The sequence below is a fragment of the Bos taurus genome, chromosome 18 (assembly GCF_002263795.3).
Source record: "Bos taurus isolate L1 Dominette 01449 registration number 42190680 breed Hereford chromosome 18, ARS-UCD2.0, whole genome shotgun sequence".
Classification (NCBI taxonomy): domain Eukaryota; kingdom Metazoa; phylum Chordata; class Mammalia; order Artiodactyla; family Bovidae; genus Bos; species Bos taurus.
The window spans coordinates 24,513,230-24,527,838 of NC_037345.1; the positions used below are offsets into that span (position 1 = coordinate 24,513,230).

The window sequence follows — 14,609 nt, forward strand, 5'->3', positions numbered from 1 at the left end:
GCTTCCAGAACCAGATAGAGGCGCAGATTTTTATCTGAACTTAATTCCTTTTTCAGAAGAGCATTCACAACCTCTTGTCTCTTACTTGAATTGAATCCCCATGGATCACAATTTTGTTCTGTGGCTCTAATCTAGCTAAACACGATTCAAGGGCTCTTGGTCCTTGGCTGGCTCCCAGAACTACAGAACTGGGACAAGACCAGCCCTCTCACCCCAGGTGAGGAACCACGGCTCGGGAGAGTCACATGACTGGCCAAGGTCAAGTGGCAAGTTGGTAGAAGCACTGGACTACAAGAAAGCTTACCAGCCTTCATCCAGGGTTCTTGCAATTTTTATTAGCAACAGGAAAATCTACTCAAAAACAACTCATAAACCTCTTAGAATAGAGATCTTTGATGTTGTAGGTAAAAAGTATAGAGATTGTGTAGCATAGTCATCTGAAAGAAATTTTAGAGTTTTGTAAGTACCTTCTCTCTTTATTATATTTAAAATAATGTCTGACTCGCCACAGCCAGGAGTCTGAGATGTGTTCTAGTCCATGTGCACTTATGCATCTAGGGGTGATGTTGACGTGGTTCCCCGAAGGTTTCAAGAGGATGCCTCCTCTCAGGTTTTATTTTGTAGTAAAAATACTTAGTGGTGATTTTGATTTTCCTTGTCTTATGAGATGGGATTGTCAGCCAGGAGGCCACTGACTCCTGATTTTCTATGTGGTCATTATCCATACTCCATTCAGACCACAGTGAAGACCACTGGCTCATAAATGATCCCCCAGGGACTGTTCATGTGGTCATCTGTGGGGAGGGAAAGGGAGGTATGCAGGCAAGCAACACTGACCAAAAATATTTCTCCTGAAAGCTCTCATACTTGCAGTGTGAATTCACTACTGGAAGACTGCCATGCTTTCTATTTTAAGGTCCCATGTCTTTTATGTAGCTCTGTTGCTCCTTCTAATTCTAGCCTGTGGTATGGAGAGTAGAGATGAAGATAATGGGTCCTGGAATTGGACTGCTTGACTTTAAATCTTGGCTTTGCATGGGCTAATTTTGTGATTATAGGCAAAAGTCTTAATCTTTCTGGGTTTGTTTCCTATCAGTAAAGTGATTTGACAACTTCAACTCAAATGATTGATATGAGGACTAACTGGGGAGAGTACACTGGCCTGCAGTGGCCACTTAGTGTTAACTGTTACCATTAACATCTCCTGCTTGTGCAGCCCAGCATTGTGAAAAGAATACTGGATTAATAGGACAGGAGACCCAGAATTTGGTCTAGCCTCTCACTTTTATGTGGCTACATGAACTTGGGACAGTCAGTTGACCCCAGTCCACAGAGTACAAAATATAGAATTAAGTATTTGGTCCAACCTCCTCATTTGATGAATGACATTGGACTGCGAGAGAGGAAGAGGTTCACCTAGAGTCCACAGGGAGTTAATGCCCAGCAAGGATCAGCCAGTACTCGCTCTCTTGACTTCTAGCCCAGAGTTCTTTCCATCGTTACTTTGGGGACCAAAGATCCTGCCAAGTGTCCCCAACTTTGCTGAAGACCTGAGGACTTTGCGGTTGGCAGGCACATGGTTCCTAACAAGCTGTCTTTGGGTTGTGGCCATCCCAGAAGCAGCAGCCAGTGCATTCTAATATGTCACGGCTGGTATAAGTGTTGGAAGTAGAGTGATGCCTTTAAGAAGTTACTGGGTGGAAGCCACTACCATTTTGCGGGGCCCAGAAAAACTCATTCCAGACCAACAGGACAAACTTGGGCAGGTTCTCACAGCTCAATGGCTTAGTGATTGACCACATGTCTTCTTTCCCTTGTATCCTGCCTGAGAAACTCACAGTGACCATGTCTCTACCTTAAGCTGTGGATGTCTCCTTGAGAGCTCTTACTGTAGGCTCTTGCCACCCATTTCCTCCTCTGCTCTGACTCTCACTCAGATCCTGGGAGTATAGGTTGACCGTATTCTCCACTTTTACATATATGGCTTGATCCACAAGGTACTCTTTCTGTTCTGCACCCTGCCCACAACAGACACTCAACAAAGCCAGTCCCTCTGCTCATTATTCTAAATACATCCCAGGCTTCTGGGTCTGAATCATTGCATATATTATGTCTCTCCATGGATTCTTGCTGAATCCTCTCAGATTAAGTATTAGATTTCTGCGAAGCCAACAATGATCCTCCTACTCAGAAGTGGTCTTCTTTCCTTGGAACTTTCAAAGCACATACTGACTATAACTGATGGTTTCCACATGTCAAGAGAGGTCCTCTTTCTCTTAAGAAACTCCTCAAGAACCATATAATGACAGCTTTTTATTCCTCAAAGCATTTAGCAGAGTTCCGTACCCATTGTAGCAGCTCAGTTAGACCTGCTTGAACAGATGTTGACTGGTTAGCTGGGATGCCTACCAGGGACTCCAGCCTTAATAAAAAGGTTTTTCCTTCACAATGAAAAAATACTTTCTCCATGGGTATCATTGTGAGACTGTGATAAGTCAGTTATAGCCATTCAAAGGCTCCTTGAAGTTTTGGCAATGCCCAATCGTGTTGAGAATTCTACTTTTTAGAAATCTGGAGTGACACATTTTTTAAATTAACATCAATTAAAATAAGTTTTGCTCTTCTTTTTCTGTTGGTAGAAACTGACCACCCAACATGGGCAAGCAAAACAAGCTAACATACTCTAAAAATGCAAGTAGAACTTTAAGGACATAAAAGGCATGATGAGTAATGGAGTTCTGAAACTTTCATTCACTCACCCACTCATTCACTCAGTAAGCAAACAGGTTGTTGCTCAGTTGCTCAGTCGTGTCCAACTCTTTGAGACCCCATGGACTGCAGCATGCCAGGCTTCCCAGTATCTCCTGGAGTTTGCTCAAATTCATGTCCATTGAGTTGATGATGCCAACAGGATAAAGCAAATAGGAAACAGTTGTATTATTCTATTCATGCAGAGTTCTGTGCAGAGATCTATGTAGCCTTCTGCTAGAGCCCTGTGCTTCTGAAATTGTTTGCTAAAATAATGGTCAGAAGTAGTTTGTGATCACCAAGTTAAGCTCAGTTTTTCCCTAAGATCAAATACTCTGTGACAAATTTTATTACCAAATTCGGGAAAAAAATGAGAAGAATGCAAAGATTAATCCTTGGAAGCCATTGAATAAGCCTTTCCTCCTTCATTTTGTCTGCTTTTTAAGTTTTGTATTCAGAGAATAATAGGTGAGGCCTTCTGTGGATAATTAAAACACATGTAAATTGAAATTCTCAGGTCAGTAATTAAATTGAGGAGCTCACTGGGTAATGTTTACTTTTTAGCTCCCAGATTATGTGTTCAGTTTTTCTTTAAGCTGCACTTTTCTTTTCCTTCCTTTCTTTTTTCAATCTCAGAGATTAAAGCAGCCTGAATTTTACACTAACATCTTATGAAAGCCACAGTGGTTTCAGTAAACAATGTGCTTTGATGTCTCCAACTTGAAATTCATATTTTGAGAGCCCTGATATATCTAATAGTATTTGGAATAAGATTTTAAGTCCCTAAGCTGGGGCCATTTGCAGAGACACATGCCCAGGAAAACTGGATGTTAGGATTCATCTCGCATCTTATCACTGCCTTACAACAAAACGCTTCCATTCTTCTCTGGGATGTTTGTGTGCTGTACGTGTCACACTGGTAATGTGTCCACACTTTTTGCCCGCTGTTCACAAAATTAAGAACTGTTAACCTTGGCTTGAGGCTTTGAGTGATTTATTTGGGTGGGGGAGTGGATAGTTAAGAAAAAGTTAAAGAAAAAAAGACTTTCCATGAATATATCATTTTCTGTAAAACTGTGGAACCATTTGAAGAGTCCTCTTTTGACTGTGAGAAATACCATTGTTAGGGATTTATGTCTTTAGGCTGAAATCTGTTGGTCCCATTAGTCTGTTTTTGGGTGCAGGTGCTGTGGCACCATTTTAAAAATATCTTGGCCCTTTAACCATATTCACAGGCTTCTGGGCAGTGAGAAGCTCCAATAAATATTAAAATATAAAAATAGATCTCAAGAATGACGTTTCCGTTAGAACCTCAAGACAAAGTTCCCTCTGTTCTTGCCTTGGAATCCCTTGGATCATACAGGCCATATGCCTCCAGCAGGGTCTCAGGAGCTCTTGTTTCTCTGGCGGTCACCTGTGTCTGTGATGTCATGAGTGGTTACCATGGAGGTAATTGTCATGATGTGGGAGATGTGTGAATTCAGGTGTGGAGAAATTCAGCAGCGAGAGATAGGTCTTTGAGAAAAAGACGCAAATCCCCTTTCATTCCAACTTCTTAGTAACAAAAGAATTGAAGGAGGAAAAAAAGTGGGGGGAGGAGATGTAAATATAATAACTGAAAATTATCATATTTTGAACAGCATGCTTTTTAGGCTTTGCATGGCATATTGAAAAGTTTTCTGTTTATTTATTTAATTATATTTTTCTCACAGAGTATGGTGTTAAAAATAACTTTCGTGTTCTTTCTTGGAGAAAAAAATGGCTTGTGATAGCAGACGAGAATATTATATTATGCAGTCCAAGTTCAACAGAGAAATCTTTTGAATGATATACCAGGAAGCTCAAAGGTGATATGTTTTTGCCCAATTGGGAGAAAAAAGAAAGACTGCTGCAATCTGCAAAACACTACAAGAGAGAGCCAATCTAACAATGCAGCCAGACTGGCTTGCTGCTGGCATTTGACAAGCTAGGAAAATGAGACTGCAGAAATCCACAGGGAATGATTTTCCCTTCCTGTTAATGAACAACCGTACATATCTTTCTTGGAATGAGGGGTGGTAGGGATGAGGACAGGGGTGCTGCTGAGCAAGCGTTTTCAGGAAATGATCCAGAAACCCCTGCCTCGGGTTGGGGATAATCAATGTCATCACTGCTTGTTCCGAAGCTCTGTCTTTTCTGGGAAAGGACCTGGCAGGGCTGGCAGACTCAGGTAGTCAGTGTGGTGGCTGGTGAAAGACGGACCCTGTTGAGGCAAGTGCCGGGAGGCTGGGCACCCTCAAGCTTTGGATTCTGAGGAAGTGGCTTGAGTTCCAGTCCTAGATTTGCCTCTGTGAATTTTCTCTGACTTTCATCAAAGCCCTTAACTGCTCTGTCTCCTCATCCTATTAATTACATGAGACTTGTGAAAATGAATGTATTGGTATAAAATATCTATTTTTAGGCATGACACAAATGTAAGGGATGAGACTTTGTTATTTGAGGTTCCATGTCAGCACAGGACTTCCCAGGTGACTCAGTGGTAAAGAATTTGCCTGCCAATGCAGGTGACACAGGAGACATAGGTTGAGTTCCTGGGTTTGGAAGATCCCCTAGAGAAGGAAATGGCTACCCAATCCAGTATCCCTTCCTAAGAAATTTCATGGATAGAGGAGCCTGGTGAGCTACAGTCCACGGGGTCCCAAAGAGTGGACATGACTTAGCGACTGAACACACACCATGTCAGCACAAAGATATTTAGTTGTTTTCCTTGTCCAGCGTCATCCTTCATAGACCTACAGATGCCAGGGGGTTCTTTGGTGAGCACTAATCCTGAAACCCCACTCTCCATGGCATTGCTTTGGGGAGAAAAAGATGTAATAGGATTCTCCAGAGAAACAGAACCAATAGGATCTCTGTCTCTCTCACACTCTCTCTCTTTTTCTCTTCAATTTTCTATGATCTATTTGTCCATCTATTTTTCTATCTAAAATGAGATTTATTATGAGAAATTGGCTCATGTCATTATGGAGGCTGAGACGTCTCATGATTTTCTGTCTGCAAGCTGGAGACCCAGAAAAGCCAGTGGTATAATTCAGTGTGAGTCTGAAGGCCTGAGAACCAGAGGAGCTGATGATTTAAATCTCAGTCTGAAAGCAGGAGAAGAGATGTGCTAGCTTAAGTAGTGAGGCAGGAGAAAGGGAGCGGATTTCTCCTCCTTCCACCTCTTGCTCTATTCATACACTCGATGAATGGGATGATGTTTACCTGCTTTGAGGAGGGCAACCTACTTTACTGAGTTCACTGATTCTAGTGCTAATCACATCTGGAGATATCCTCACAGACACCCAGAAGTAACTTTTAATCTGGGCAACCCTGAGGACCATGCAAGTTGATGTGAAATTAACCATCACAGAGTGATGTCTCTAGGCAATGCTCAGTTACTACAGGGTCAAGTATAAACTCCTTAGCTTGGTGTTTGGTGTCTCTGTCCCCAAGGTGTTGCTGGACCATTAGTGGGGAAGACATGTAAAGGAGTGGCCACAAAGTGATACAAGGAGCCGTATAGCAGCAGGAGTGAGTACAGAGGCCTGAGGGGTCACTATGAACCAGCGGAGACCTGCTCTCCTGGTGTGGGGGCAGGCACAGCTGGAGCAACTGGAGGGAGAAGGTGACCGTGAGTAGTGACATAACACAATCTCATTCATGTTCACATTTTCTATTACAATCTGGGTGCAGATGGCTCTGGAAACGTACATCTCCAGCCCAGACCCATCTATCATTTGTCTTTCCATGGGGAGGCCTCAAGGGCTCCCGAAACCCATTATGTCCTCAACTGACCTCAGGATCTTTTTACCCAATTTGGTCACCTTCCCATGTTCCATCGTTCCAGATGGCACTGCACATCCATCTGGTTGGCTATACTCAGGTTCGGTAAATTTATTTTCTCGGCTCACTCACCACTCCCAGCTCCCAGTCCAAGTTTACATCCGTATCACTTGCCTGAGAGGGATGCAATTCCCTCCTCACTGGGTCCGCACACCCACTCTGTGCCCCCATCCCCTTCTCTCCACAGCAGCTGGAGTGAGCATTTCGAAAGGCAAATCTGATTATGTCCCACGCTCCCTAACTCCCCTCCTCCCCTGCATAAAACCTCTTAATGCTGTCTCATTTCTCTCAGGATAAAGGCCCATATCCTCAGTAGAGCCTCTAAGACCCCTCATAAACTGACCCCTGGCGACTTCCCTGCTGCACCTTGGACCACCAACCCCACCCCTGTCCTCAGCAGTACCAGCCTCCTTTCTGCTCCTCAGCAGCCCCAGGCCCAGGCAACTCCCTTGGCAGGAATCCACTCTTCTGTTGCTGCTGCCACTCCCACCCGCTTTGCCTAAGTTGTCCCTTCTCATTTTTCAGATATCACTCAAATATCACTCCTTCAGGGGAACCTTCTCTGATCCCCCAGACTACTTCAGCCCTTCCACCGTGTATATTTCTGAACACATTTCCTTATCAAATATCAGTTTGTAACCATACATGTACTTTTGTGGTCATTTGATACATGTCTGTTTTCCCTGGAAGGTTGTAAGCTCTGGGATGCCTGGCTGGGTTTGCTCTCTGCCACAGTGCTGATACCCAGTGCACTGCCTTACAACTTCTGTTAATCATGCATTGGATGAATGAATGCACGATGGTTGTTCATGAATGGAGGGCCACCCCATGGGAAGAAGTAGCCAGAGGTGAAACTGGGTCAGGATATTGTCGCCTAGGCACGGGGGTGCTGAGCAGCCTGGGACACAAGGATATGACAGCCCAAGAGCTGTGTATTAGAGGAGTAGCTCTGAGGGGGGATGTAGCATAGAGGCAGAAGATCTTAGAACCAGGGCAACACTTTTGGAAGCATCTGCTGAAGATGCCCTGCCCTGGGGCTGTGAGAGGAAAAATGGAGTGGAGGGGACAAACGCTTTTACTATTTCCCCCTTCTGTTTTCCCCCTAAGGATGGAAACAGTGGATCAAGGGGTTTTACATGGTTTAACATTTTTAATCTGTCTGACCCCAAGGTCACTGATGTGGGGAAGAATGAGAGGGTTTTGAAACTGTTGGGGTAGTGGCAGTGTGGTAGAGTCATGAATCTGTGGGTCTTTCTCCTTTCCCAGGCAATTGTGGCCTGTGCAAGGTTAAGAGGAGTGGATACTCTTAGACTTGCTGCCCTGAGCTGATGCTGAATTGGTGTGTGAGGGGTGCAAAATCTAGGGAACCTCCTTTGGGGCTAAACATATCTGATCCCCGCCTTCCAGTCCTGATCTGAGAAGTCTATCAATGGAGGCCTGGCTTAACTGAGATTCTGGGTGTCTTAAAATGAAGGGTATTTTGAAATGGGTGAATTATGGAGGACAGAGTGGTCTTGGGACCACCAGGTCAGACCTGGGCTTGGGGCCACACCTCTTATTTGCTTATACTTTTCTTTCTTTTTTTGTTTGGCTGCACTGTGCAGCTTTCAGGATCTTAGTTCCCTGACCAGGGATTAAACCTGGGCCCCCAGCATTGGAAGCACAGAGTCCTAACCACTGGACCACCAGGGAAAGTAAAGTGAAAGTGTTAGTTGCTCAGTTGTGTCTGACTCTTTGCAACCCCATGGACTGTAGGCTACTAGGCTCCTCTTTCCATGGAACTCTCCAGGGAAGAATACTGAAGTGGTAGCCATTCCCTTCTCTAGGCAGATTCTTTACCATCAGAGCTACCAGGGAAGCCCCTGCTTATTATTTTTTGTGGTTCCTGTAGACCTGAATCACAACAACAGCACTAGGATTGTGTGGATTGTTCTACTGCTCTGTCACTGTTAGATAGAATACAAAACTAGATTATGCCACTAAGTTTTTAATTTTTAAAAATTTATGCCACTAAATTAAAAAAATTTTTTTCCAACTTATTTGGCTGTGTCAGGTCTTAGATCTTCACTGTGTCATGCAGATCTTTCATTGTGGCATATGGACTCTTTAACTGTGGCTCGTGGGCATGTGGGATCTTAGTTCCCCTACCAGAGATTGAGCCCATGTCCCCTGCATTGCAAGATGGATTCTTAATCACTGGACCACCAGGGAAATCCTTATGCCAAGAAATTCTAACTTTTTATAAATGTTTTTTGTGGATCTAGCATTGCCTTTTACAGTGTGACCAATATATTAATAATAACACTGTTGTCTTAATAGTGTTCTTGGCTAATGTGTCATTTGATATTTTTTAACTACAAGCAGGGTTGCAACATTTGGTTGTACCAGTTTTGCATTGCCCAGTTCTGACTGGTGCCACTCCTATAGACCCCCACAGGATGGCATCCCCTGGAGGCGTGCATGGTAGCAAAGCTGACTGTGAAGCATGCAAGGCAGGCACTTGCCTTATTTTGCAGCTCAGAATGGTGACATGCCTTGTTAGTGTCACGTGACAAGTAAGTGTTGGTGCTGCAGCTAGGGCTCAGCTTCTGCATCTAAATCCAGTCTTAATTTGGCCATGCCTTGTGGCCTCTTGACTGATCTGTGTTTGAGTAAATGAGTGAATGGGGAGTGATAAAGACTCCACCCAGGAGCCAAATGAGCACACAAAGTCCATGACTTGTTCTGAAGGTCCGGAGACCTGCCATCAGCAGAACCAGCTGCCCTAACCTCAGTCCATCTGCCTGGACCTCAACCATTTCCATGTGGACTTTGCCCACACGGTGGGCCCCAGATGACGTGACCTTGGGTGTCTTTCTGATTCCTTTCCTGAACCTCTTGCCTTTTCCTGGAACACAAGGCCACCCCTCCCCTGCCTGTGCTCATCTCTCAGGGCCTTTCTTCCAGTTGCCACTAGATTGTCCTCTCCCTTAAGGCATTCATTAGTAAAATGGAAGATTATAATTTCAAGGGAGGTGTAAAAAGATAAAACAGCCTTTCAAACACAAAGGAATTACTCTATTAGGGTGGAATTCCCGGCCAGCTGGGAGAGTCATGAACCTCTCTTTTACAAGGCAAAGCAGAAATGCCGATGAGGAAACTGAGAAACCACATAATACAGTTGAGGCAACTGAGGACTCAAGACTTAGTGGCTTGGCTGAGGCTAGAACCCAGAGGTTTTTCCATGCTACCCTGTTTGCTTGAGCCATTTTAAGTTGGGGTCTATTCCTCACGCCTTTTACACCTTACATGACTGAGGGCAGCCCTGCTTTCAGACCATCTCTGCCCCTTCAGTGTTTGGGGGACCAGTGTTGAGGGAATAGGGAGCTTGGTCAGCAGTGTCCTGGACTCTGGCATGACCCGAGGATCTAGGCTTTTAAATGCCATTATGAAATGCAGTCCGTCTAGAGCTCAGTGCCTCTTCCCATCAGACTAATGCAGCTGTGGTGAAGGGTGGGGTGGCGACTGGCTGCCTGGCAATCTCCCCTGGAGCCCAGGAGAGGGATTACCCTCACTCAGGCAGCCTCATCACTGTAATAAAAATGGGAGTTATGTTTATCGACTCATCAAGACTGCCCATTTAGACGATTACCCCATTTCCAATCCTATTTCTAAAGAAAAGAGGATTGCCAGACACTTCCTCCCACCCCCACCCCTGGCCAGACCAGTGTTTGTGGGTGATTTTGTGGGGGGACGTGTTGAAGGTAGGTACACAGCAGGCCGAGAGCTTTGCCCTCTTTGTCTTTCAGAGCTGGCAAGCCCCAGCGGGATGGCCAACCCCCGAGAGATAGGAGAGCGGAAGAAACAGCCTGGCAGAGGCCCGGAGATGCCGGCTGGCGTCAGTGATTTCCTGCAGGAGATTCTGCCGGCCGAGTGCACATCATCCTTCTCTCGCCCCTCCATCTTCTCCCATGTGCTGTTCAAATAGACTAAAGCAACCCTGGGTCATGCTCATCCAAACAGTTGTTTAACCTCATCTGTGGCACCCAGGTAGGAGGCAGGATCATCCATTTGGAACAAGAGGGGGAGGAGATGAGATAGATCCCTGAGCACCTGGATTCTGCATTACAGAGCTTCTCTTTCCACACAGAGGAGCCTTTTGGGCCCTTGCTCAGAGATCATTGACTCTTACTTAACACACAGCTCTAATTAGCTTGGTAAAGTACTTTCTGGCACCTAAGCATATTGTTAGTGGAAGTGAAAGGTGGGGGAAAGACTATTACAGGCTGGAGTCAACTCTTAAGAGCTAGACAGAGGAGATGGGGTCTGTGGGGACGGCAGTGGCTGGGTTTCCTGCTCAAAGGGGGACACTGGGCAACTGGCCCTGTAGGTCCTTTCCACCTTGTCAGTTCATGTCTCTGAATCTGGTTTGGCTGTGGTAGTGAGGGGCAGAGGAGGTGACGGTGACTCCAGTGGGGAGCTGGTATCCATCTGGAAAAGTGGGCTTGTATTTTGGGGAACTCTGAGTTTTGGTGCACAAAAGTAGTCACCCGCTTTTGCCGGTGATACTTGTCCCTCATGGTTAGGTGATACTTGTCCCTCATGGTTATGATCTGCTTACCTATCTGTCACCCTGATCCCCAAGCATCCCTAGCATCCCACACAGTGCCTGTTGGAACTTAATAAATAATTGTTGAATAAGTGAGTGGTTATTCCAGACAATCCAGATAAAGCCTCTTAGCACAGTGCTCACCTTGTAAACACTAGATATCAGTAAATGCCTGCCTGCCTATTTCAACATAGAGAAAATAATCTTTCCTAGATCTGAGCAGCTACATTAAGTCTGTGCTTGCCTGACATCCCCACCACACACCCCTCCCTGGAGATGAGATTCTGGAGCAGTGGTCTCTGAGGATTCTCCAAGAGCCAGACACCTGCGTCAGAGCATTGAGGGGGCCACTCAATGACAGAGATGTTGGGCTAAGTAGGCTACTCTCGGTCAATTTGAAAATTAAAAAGGCATCCTTCTCCCAATGGAGAAACTTCAAATTATGAACCCCTTGGCCCAAATTTCCATAATCAGACCCCCTGGTCCTTTGTTAGTGAGAGGACCCCACCTCACTCTCTTTTTGTGGCCCCACACAGCACATATGTAAATATGTTTACACCTTGTGTTGCTTGTCCTTGATGGCTAGTATACTGGTGTGTTTCTGTGTATGTTAATTTTTTCTTTCCACTTATCCAGTGTATTTGTGGCCCACCCCCCACCTTGCCGAGACCCTCAGAAAGGAGACACCTTGTACAGTGGTCCCAGGAGTCTCTGATCAGGCACAGGACTCATCACAATGTCTGTCATTTAATATCTCCTTGGCACCAGATGCTCCACCTACCTCACCTCTAATCCTCTCAATAATCCCACAAGTTAAGAATTATTACTCCCATATTATATATAAGGAAAGTAAAATTTGAGGTGCTTTAAAAAATTTCCCCAAGTTTGTTTGTAATAGAACCAGGCTTGGAGCTAAAGAGTGTGGACTTCAGAATCTGAGCTCTGTTCCCTGGGGCTGGCTGCCCCTCCATGGCTCAGAAGTTTCTGAAGATAGAGTCAGCATCTCCCAAAGGCTTGTGCTCATCAGACTGGTTCTCAGGTCTACTCCTCCCTGTGTTTCCCCAGGTCCATGCTCTAGAGCGTGCCTGTAACAGTCTATGTCTGCACACCTGCAAGGGCCTCCTTCACAGATTCTTGGTCTCAGATAACCCACTGCAGCTAGGTCGCTCCCATTTGCTATTGCCCAGCTCAGAACTCACAAGAATGCCCATCTTCAGCTTTATATACTTTTTGGTCTGCTTCTAAGACTTTCTGTTCTATTCCTTTCCCATATCTCACTTCATCTGAATTAACTACAGTCATCTGCATGACCACAATGAAGGCCATCCACATTTCCACACCACTATGGTGAATCTGTCCTTGGAGACCCCAAGCCTTCTCCCCACGCCTCAGATTCTCCCTTTCCTTTCAGATCCTGGGATAGGTTCCCTCTGAAAGGTATACTGACTGCTCACCTACCTCTCCTGAGCTCTCCACAGCACCGGGGTGCAAGGTATAAATTAGTACCCAATGCCCTTCTGACTTGTGAGTGATTATAAGGGTTCCTTCTCATTTCCAATCCAGTTTCCCCATCTGAACTACAGTCTCCTTAGGAATGAAAACCTCTTTATTAAAATTTGTTGAGGTATAACATAAGGAGATCCAACCAGTCCATTCTGAAGGAGATCAGCCCTGGGATTTCTTTGGAAGGAATGATGCTGAAGCTGAGACTCCAGTACTTTGGCCACCTGATGCGAAGAGTTGACTCATTGGAAAAGACTTTGATGCTGGGAGGGATTGGGGGCAGGAGGAGAAGGGGACGACAGAGGATTAGATGGCTGGATGGCATCACTGACTCGATGGACATGAGTCTGGGTGAACTCCGGGAGTTGGTGATGGACAGGGAGGCCTGGCGTGCTGCGATTCATGGGGTCACAAAGAGTCGGACACGACTGAGCAACTGAACTGAACTGAACTGAATATATATTATAAAATCCATCTGCTTGAAACTTTTCAGTAAGTTTTGACAAATGTACATACCCATGTAACTTAACCATCACCACAGCCAAGGTGGAGAGCATTTCCAACACCCCAAAAGTCCTTCTGTGCCACTACGCAGTCTCTCCACCCCCTGACCCAGGTACCCACTTATTATTACAGGTTGGTTTTGCCTGTTTTTGAACTCCACATAAATTTAGTCACAAAGAGTGTATTCTTTTGTGGGGTTTTTTTTGCTCAGCACAGTGTTTTAGAGATTTTTCCATATTGTGTGTATCAAGAGTTCATGACTTTTTGATGCTGATTAATATTCCACTGTATAGCTATACCACAACTTGTTTATAATTTCACATGTTGATTGATATTGGGATTGTTTCCAATTTTTGGCTGTTGTGAATATAGCAGCTATAAGTGTTCATGCACAAGTTTTAGTGTAGACATGTTTTTATTCTCTTGGGTGTATACCTGGGAGTGAAATTTCTAGGTCATCTAGTAAGTGCATGTTTAATTTTATTTTGAAACTGATAAATTATTTCCCAAAGTGATTACTCTATTTTACATGCCTACCAGTAGTATGAAAGTTCCAGTTGCTCCACAACCTCACCAAATACTTGGCATTGTCAGCCGTTTAAATTTTAATGACTATGTAGTCACATCTCATTATAGTTACAATTTGAATTTTCCTGATGATTTAAGATTTGAATACACTTTCATCTGCTTATTGATCATTCACATTTTTTGTGAAGTATCTATTGAAATTTTTACCTTTTAAAAATGTTTGATTGTCTTTTTAATTGTGAAGTTTTGAGGGCTCTTTCTATATTTTTATCTAAGTCCTATCAAGTTTATGTATTGTAAATATTTGCTCGCAGACTGTGGCTTGCTTTTCACTTTATTTTTACTAATTTTTATTGGAGTATAGTTGCTTTACAATGTTGTGTTAGTTTCTGCTGTACAGCAAAGTAAATCAGCTCTACATATATATATATATATATATCCCCTCTTTTTTGGATTTCCTTCCCATTTAGGTCACCACAGAGCATCAAGTACAGTTCCTGTGCTATATAGTAGGTTCTCATTAATCATCTATTTTATACATAATAGTCGGAGAAGGCAATGGCACCCCACTCCAGTACTCTTGCCTGGAAAATCCCATGGATGGAAGGGCCCGGTAGGCTGCAGTCCATGGGGTTGCAAGGAGTCAGACACGACTGAGCAACTTCACTTTATTTTTTCACTTTCATGCAGTGGAGAAGGAAATGGCAACCCACTCCAGTGTTCTTGCCTGGAGAATCCCAGGGATGGGGGAGCCTGGTGGGCTGCCATCTACGGGGTCGCACAGGGTCGGACACGACTTAAGTGACTTAGCATAGCATACATAATAGTGTATGTAGATCAATCCCAATCTCCCAATTCATTTCACCCCTTTCCC

The 14,609-nt window shown here is 44.5% G+C and overlaps 1 protein-coding gene and 1 non-coding gene across 2 annotated transcripts in view; one reads left to right on the forward strand and one right to left on the reverse strand.

Annotated features, from left to right (window-relative positions):
* The window catches only part of CES5A (carboxylesterase 5A), a 273,508-nt gene that overhangs the window by 75,606 nt on the left and 183,293 nt on the right, over nt 1–14,609 (forward strand). The gene's annotated exons all lie outside the window — the stretch shown is intronic.
* Nucleotides 8,232–8,304, reverse strand: TRNAG-UCC (transfer RNA glycine (anticodon UCC)). Its single transcript has one exon. It is a non-coding gene; the product is annotated as a tRNA-Gly (tRNA).